The 8,118-nt window shown below is 38.1% G+C and overlaps 1 long non-coding RNA gene across 1 annotated transcript; it reads right to left on the reverse strand.

Moving 5' to 3' along the window:
• Positions 1-913: 913 nt before the first annotated feature.
• LOC131998523 (uncharacterized) lies at positions 914-2,011 on the reverse strand. The gene is made up of 2 exons (XR_009398757.1): positions 1,822-2,011; positions 914-1,754 (listed from the first exon to the last, which is right to left on the reverse strand). It is a non-coding gene; the product is annotated as an uncharacterized LOC131998523 (long non-coding RNA).
• Positions 2,012-8,118: the final 6,107 nt, after the last annotated feature.

Here is an 8,118-nt window from a genome sequence, read left to right on the forward strand (position 1 = left end):
AGGAACTATCGACCATATCGCTAAAGTCTAACGGATTGCAGGAGACTGAAAATCCCCTTGCCACAATCGAGACAGGAGGGAATGGCATCGAAACGGGACCCGACAAGCCCTGTATGGATGGGTCACAAAGCTGGACTGAGCTCAAAGTGTGCGCCAGCGGGAAAGCACGGAACGCAGAAAGAACTTCGACAGCAGCTGTTAGTGAAGAATCTAAGGAGAAATCGTCCACACCGCAAGTGCCCAGTGTCCTGAGGAAGAGTGGTTCCACAGCTTTCTCACTTGCCCCTGGATGCGTACGGAAGCTCATCAAAACAAGTTCTAACGAATCTTGTGAGAATGAACTCCATAGTGGTGAATCCTGACTATGGTTCTGAATCCTGACTATGGTCCGGTTTCTACAGATAAATCTTCACCATTGTAAGGCTGCTTCGGCGGCACTAAAGGTCCTCCTGATGGCAGGGGGGTCTGACGTGTTTCTTAGCCAGCCTTGAAATAAACAAGTCTCATTACTGGCTGGCTTCCCTATATATGGCACACGATTCAGAGATGCCGCCTTTGCAACGAACCACCACCTTGAGCCCTAATTCCTCTGGGAGTCGCTACCTCCTCGCCGCCGGCCGTGCTCAGTCCTGGGGCGGTTCTTTCCCGTTGGAACTAGGCTCGGTTTCGCTGCCATAAAAGTAAAAATAAGGTAGCTTAAAAGAATAGTAAGTGAAAAGAAGAATAGCAAAGGTATTAAATAAAAGAAAAATTAAGGACAGAAGAAATTAGAGTGAAGCTAATCTCAGGAGCAGTCTAAGATGTAATTTGACTGCCATTCCCTACCCACCCAACCATGCTGACAAATTCTTCAGCCCATTTTATTTCCCACTACTGTATGTCCTTCACCTTTCGTGAGTTATAAAAAAAAATGTTTAAAACATCATTATAATATATTCAAAAATTAATAGAAATCGATTTGTGGCAATTAAAGGTATAAAACTTACTCTAATTAAAGGTAATCTAAGTTTAAAAATAAGTTAAAAGTGAATGATATTGAAAGAAAGAACTATAGTTTACGTAAAAATAAAAACTAAACCTAGCATTTAGTAAAGATAAGTGTCGTGAATTTGTGTTATTATAAAAATGTGGCATGAGCATAACAAATTAAATAATATTATGAAAATTCACCAGCTAATATCCATGATGTCCTTAGGCCTTCAGACGTGGCCTTTGCTTTAGTTCTGGGTGGTCATAAAAGTTAAGGCATCAAATTTGCTTTGCTCGTGCACCAAGGTAACATATAAATTTAATAATTGTCTTGTATGTTATAATGGGGGAAATAATCTAAATGTATATATTGTAAATAGTTCTTGTTTTATCTCCAATTGAAAAAAAATGAGAATCCCCAGAATTCTTTAATTGACACAATTAGGTAATAGGGAAATGCTGTGTCCATTGGGCTCCAATAAAGCTATGGACGGGAAGACTCTAGCATTTGATGTATTGTTTTAACAAGTCAGGGTTTTAGATCAATTTTGGGTTCTTTGAGCTCTAATCAAACCATTGATTAGAAGACTCCGGTCTTGATATTAGTAGAATCAAAAATCTCAATATCCGCCTTTAAAAGGCATCAATTGGTCTTTGGGACCGATTATATAATAATTAGGGGATTGATGGCTAAGGAAATTTGGGACCAATACAGATAATTTGAGATTGGAGTTTTCCTCTTCTTTTGTTCGTGGACAGCGCCGATTCACAGAGGAATCGGCGATCTGCGATAAAATAACGGGGATGCAATTTAGAGGAAAGAACTTCCATATTTAAAGATTAAATGCTTACCCAAACAACAGGAAAATAAAAATTAGTTGAAAAATTAATTTCGTCGTCCGAAATTTTAAAATAAGTTGATGTGGTATGTGATTCTTTTATATCCTTAAAAATTATTCAATTAAATCTTCGAATATTTTTTTTCTCTTCGTATAAAATATTTTTTTGACACGTCTAACACCAATCGTCTTTCAAATTGAAATAAAAATGAAAAATTTCTGTATAGACATATAGACACCTTTTAATTTTCAAAGCACCTTATGTTTTAAGAAATGAAACAAAAATTTAATAAAATTTTTATTATTTCCCAACAAGTGTGTAAAATACTAGGAACTGTAAATAAAAGAGGTCACAAATTATACCACGCATAAAAAAAAAAAAAAAAAAAAAAAAAAAAAATTATTCCCAAACATCCTTTAAATGGTAGACCCCAATTTTCCCCGTGTCCTTATCCTTAAGCTCATAACTTACATTACCAATCTTACGTACTACTGTAGCTCGAATTCCCGCTGGTGCCAACTGAGCATTGAAATTATCTATCTTCACGCTTTGTGCAAAATTCCGTCGAATTACTTCGTCTCCTATATCATACAGTCTATTTCGAGAACGTAAATTATATAATCTTTCATTTTTCTCATATGCAGCTTTCACCTTTCCCTTAATAGAGTCTCTCAACAACGTTAACTTGTCCGTCCTATTTAACTCTAGATCCGCATCTTCCAGTAACTGAAGCTTCCGCACAAGATTATAGTCTCCCCCATGGGTCATCATATGTTGACCAAACAGGATTTGGTACGGAGTCTTCTCCAAAGTCTGGTGCACTGTGTTCCTTAGGGCGCAATTGACACTGGGTATAAATTCATCCCATCGCCGTTGATCATCCCTTACATATGATCTAAGAGCAGCATTAACCGATCTGTTTACTCTCTCGCTGGCATTAGCCTGCGGGTTATACACGGCAGTAAGTTGATGCTTAATTCCATGCTGTTGAAGAAGATTTTCGATATCTATGCTCTTAAATTGGGTACCATTGTCTGAAACCATAATCTCTGGAATTCCATAGCAATTAAAAATTTCATCCCTTAAATAAGAAACAATGGGTCCGGAAACTAACTTCTTCAGTGGCTTGAGAAAAGTAAATTTTGAGTAATGGTCCAAAATAATCAATATGCCAACATTTCCTTTGCGAGTTCTGGGTAATGGCCCAATTAGATCCACTTACAACCTCTGAAAAGGTCGTTCCGTTGAAACCATATTTCCCATTGGAGGTCGTAAGATCATCGTCGGAGCCTTCGAAGTCTTACACATCGCACACTGCCCAATATACTCTCGTACATCCGTAACTAATCTCGGCCAATAAAAATACCTTCGTATCTTTTCCAACGTTTTCGCTATTCCGCAATGTGACGAATTGGGAATATTATGGGCTATATACATCACGTTTTTCCTCAATTCCGAAGGAACCACTAACTTCCACGAAGTCTGGTCATTTTCCGAATCGGTCGAAAAACTTGTCCTCTTATAGATATATCTATCTTCCAATTTAAAATCCGGAAACTTGGACTCTGCTAATTCCGTACGCCATCTATTATATTCCTCTCCAAGGAACGCGTCCGAATCCATATTAATACACGGAAGCACTTCCAGTTCTAACTCCGATACGTCATTTTCCTGCTCATATATACGCGACAATGCATCAGGCACTAAGTTTTCTCTTCCCTTCCTATGCTCAATCGTACAATTGAAACCTTGGAGCTTCAGTGCCCACCGTGCCAATCTACCTGATAATTCCTTCTGGCGCATGAGCCACTTAAGACTGGCATGGTCCTTCACAACCTTGAACTCATGACCCTCTATGTAGGCATGGAACCTTTTTACAGCTAACACTACCGCTAAACACTCTAACTCCGTAATAGTGTAGTTCCTTTGGGCTTTGTTTAATTTTGCCGACATAAAGGCTATGGGTCTTTCGTCACCGTTCTTATCTGCCTGTGCTAAAACGGCACCAACTCCAACCACACTGGCATCACACTGCAATACGAATGGTTTTGAAAAATCCGCATGGACCAATACAGGAGCACTACACAGCTTACACTTCAAAAGTTCGAACGCCTCTTGCGCTTCAGGTGTCCATTTAAACGATTTCTTCTTAGAAAGCAATTCAGTTAAAGGAAATGTAAAATGAGAAAACTCACTAATGAATCGCCTATACCATCCAATCATACCAAGGAATTGTCTCAGAGAACGTGTAGACTTTGGGGATGGAAATTCGGCAATTGCACTTACTTTTTCTGGGTCAACCTTAAGGCACCCCTAGCCAACAATATATCCCAAATACTTCACGTGCCTAATTGCAAAACAACTCTTCTTCACGTTGATTGTCAGTCCAGCCTTCCTAAACTGGAATGCTATCTCCTGCAAATGCTGCAGATGGTCCTCAAAATTTTCCGAAACAATTAACAAATCGTTGAGGTAGACGAATACGTGGGATTTCATATTATACGGAACTACCATATCCATCAAACGACACAATTTTTGGGGTGCATTGCACAACCCGAAGGGCATTCTTGTGAATTGATATAAGGGCCTATTTGGTATGGTAAATGCTGTCTTAGGCTTGGAGGTATCATCTAGTTTTATCTGCCAAAATGCATCTTTAAGATCCACTTTGGAGATAAAACGTACTGAAGGCAACCTTGACAAAATTCCTTCAATGTTTGGAATAGGATAAGAATCCTTTACCATTGCCGAATTAAGTTTCCTGCTTTCCACGCAGAAGCGAACTTTGTCAGGTTTAACTATCAATACACCAGGCGAAGACCATGGAGACTGAGGACACTCCTCAATAACTCCCAATGACAACATCCTATCAATTTCCGTAAATAGAATTTTCTCCCTCGCTGGATATATCGGATAGTATCTCTGTTTAACTGGCTTGGAATTTCCTGTATCGATATGATGTTCGACTAACGTGGTACATCCAAGACCATCCGTGTCAGAATTGGGGAACATCTCGATAGCAACATTCAGTTTACGTCTCCGGTCCTCCGATAATTCTATGGAGTCCAAGTCCATATCGACACCGCAAATCTCATCTTGTCCAGAACCCAAAAAAATGGAAATTTTAAATTTGCACCAAAAATCCATTCCACAAATAATATCTTGCTTAATAGACTCCACAACCAAAAACTCAAATTTACATTTCTGATTTTGATAATAAAAATCTAACTCAATTATTCCTGAAATTGACTGTTTCTGATGGTCAGCAGTCATCACATTTCCGCGACATTTCTTAAAATCAGATGATTTTTTCAGTTCCTGAGCCAGATCACCACCAATAACACTCTTATTAGCTCCACTGTCTAATAGAGCGAAATACAACTTTCCTTTGAAATTTAGAGCTACATAAGGCCGAGTATCTGAATCTTTGGTTACAATCGTTGCAATTTTATACTTTTTAAAGATCTTCAGCTGTTTCCAAAATTCTCTCATACGTAAAGCACTTCGCTTGGACTTAGAATTTTTTAAAGATTTCCTCGCAACTATAATTTTAGATTTTATAAAGCTGTGTGGTAAAATTAGGTTACTTGTTCTGGTATTTGTAAAATCTGGGTTTTTCTCAAAAACTTCAATATTTAATTTCTTTTCTTCAATTTCGTAGGATGTCCTCTTTTGTTTGGAAGGACACCCTTCAAGGCGTTTCCCGAATTGGCGCAGTTAGTGCAGGATGGTTTATACAGGGTGGCTGATGAAAGCCGCTACCAAAAAAAAATGTAATAACTTTTTTTCTATTTAATAATAATAATTTAATAATTAATTTAATTAATTAATTAATTAATTTAATTAATAATAATTTAATAATTAATTTAATAATTTAATTTAACATGAATAAAAGAAAAATGTATTCCATACACCGAAAAAAAAATGTAGCAATATTCATCATTGTAGCAATATTCATCAGCCACCCTGTATGTGTCCATAAGTCCACAGCCGTAACAAAAGACAGTTTTCTCCCTCAAACAATCTTTGTACAGATGGCCACGCACCTCACAATTCCAACATTTTATATCCTTAAGAACCGCATTTACCTCATGTTCGTTTGATCCTGTATGTATCTACATAACAAATCAAAATTTCCTCCCAGTGTATTCGTTGTCATGATATTCACTCTATATATAAACTCTTCTATTGGGAAGTCCTTATCACTACCGGAGAAAGAAATTTCCCAATTCCGAATTGTATTAAGTATCTTCTCAGGTTGTTCTTGGGGCACGGAGTATTGAGTGTTTCGTCCGTTGTCGGTTCTAATCGCCGTGGACGTAGGCTCCCTAGGACTAGAAGGAGGATCCCTAGGACTTACCTCTTCGCTATTCAATTTCATTCCACGGATTAGGTTACCGATCTCGTTTGAAATTGTAGAAGTAATCTCCCTACGCATTTCTGACATAGAGACACTAATCATCTGCTGGACTCGGTCTTCGTCTATTACCGAAGACATCTCTTCCGTCCTATCTACCAATCCACTTTCAGCGGAATGTGTCCTGTTCCGATTAGAACCAGGTGCTCTATCCCTGGATCTTGTCCAATAGCCATTCTCAGGTGGCCTTTCTTCCCTATCCCTGCTGTGTGCCAATGCATCTTTCCAAAACGTTAAATAAGAAATGAAGTCAACTATAATATATAAAATACACTAACTAAATTTTGTTTTAAACAAATAAAATACGAAATGAGATGCTAACTGCTTACTACTCAGCAAAGGAACAAAGCAGTAGGGGTAAATCTGAGATCATCTTCACTATAAAATAAAACGAACCGTAACAAAAGCAAAAATTAAAAATGCTGTTAAACCTGGATTACCTGGATTGGAGTCAAAAACAAGTAAGAGCGTGCTAAGTTCGGCCGGGCCGAATCTTATATACCCTCCACCATTGATCGCATTTGTCGAGTTCTATGCGCGGTATCTCTTTTTAGACAAACATAGAATATTGAATAAGAACTGTTATCCTATTGGAGCTATATTAAGTTATAGTCCGATTCGGAATGCCATAATTGAATGCTGATTGACATTGTAGAAGTCATTGTGTAATATTTCAGTTCATTCGGATAAGAATTGCGCCTTGTAAGGGCTCAAGAAGCAAAATCGGGAGATAGGTTTATATGGGAGCTGTATCAAGCTATGGTCGATTCAGACCATACTAGACACGTATGTTAAAGGTCATGAGAGAAGGCCTTATACAAAATTTCAGCCAAATCGGATGAGAATTGCGCCCTCTAGAGGTTCGAGAAGTCAAGATCCTAGATCGGTTTATATGGCAGCTATATCAGTTTCTATATCGATTTACGCCATACTTAGCATATTTATTGGAAGTCATAACAAAACACCTCATGCAAAATTTCAGCCAAATCTGACGAGAATTGCGCCATCACTTGGCACAAGAAGTCAAGATCCAAGATCGGTTTATATGACAGCTATACCAGATTAAGAACCGATTTGAATCATACTTAGCACAGTTGTTGAAAGTAATACAAAAACACTACGTGCAAAATTTTAGTTAAATCGGACGATAATTGCGCCCTCTAGAGGCTCAAGAAGTCAAGACCCAAGATCGGTTTCTATGACAGCTATACCAGATTATGAACCGATTTGAACCATACTTGGCGCAATTGTTGGATATCATAACAAAATACGTCGTGCAAAATTTCATTCCAATCGGATAAGATTTGCGCCTTCTAGAGGTTCAAGAAGTCAAGACCCAAGATCGGTTTATATGGCAGCTATATCAGGTTATGGACCGATTTAAACCATACTCGGCACAATTGTTGGATATCATACCAAAACACGTCGTGCAACATTTCATTCAAATCGGATAAGAATTGTGCACTGTAGAGGCTCAAGAAGTCAAGACCCAAGATCGGTTTATATGGCAGCTATATCTTTCGGAAGTTAGCGTGCTTTCGACAGACAGACGGACGGACGGACATGGCTATATCGACATAAAATTTCACGACGATCAAGAATATATATACTTTATGGGATCTCAAACGAATATTTCGAGTAGTTACAAACAGAATGACGAAATTAGTATACCCCCCATCCTATGGTGGAGGGTATAACAAGTAAAAAGGCATTAAGTTCGGCCGGGCCGAACTTTAGATACCCACCACCTCGGGTATATATGTAAACCGCCTTTCATCAAAATTCGGTGAAAAATTCATAACTTATGTCCCATATCAGTTATATTAAAATATGTTCCGATTTGGACCAAACACTAATAAGTACAGTAGATATATCTAAAAATAAACCGATCT

The sequence above is a fragment of the Stomoxys calcitrans genome, chromosome 1 (genome assembly GCF_963082655.1).
Source record: "Stomoxys calcitrans chromosome 1, idStoCalc2.1, whole genome shotgun sequence".
NCBI lineage: Eukaryota > Metazoa > Arthropoda > Insecta > Diptera > Muscidae > Stomoxys > Stomoxys calcitrans.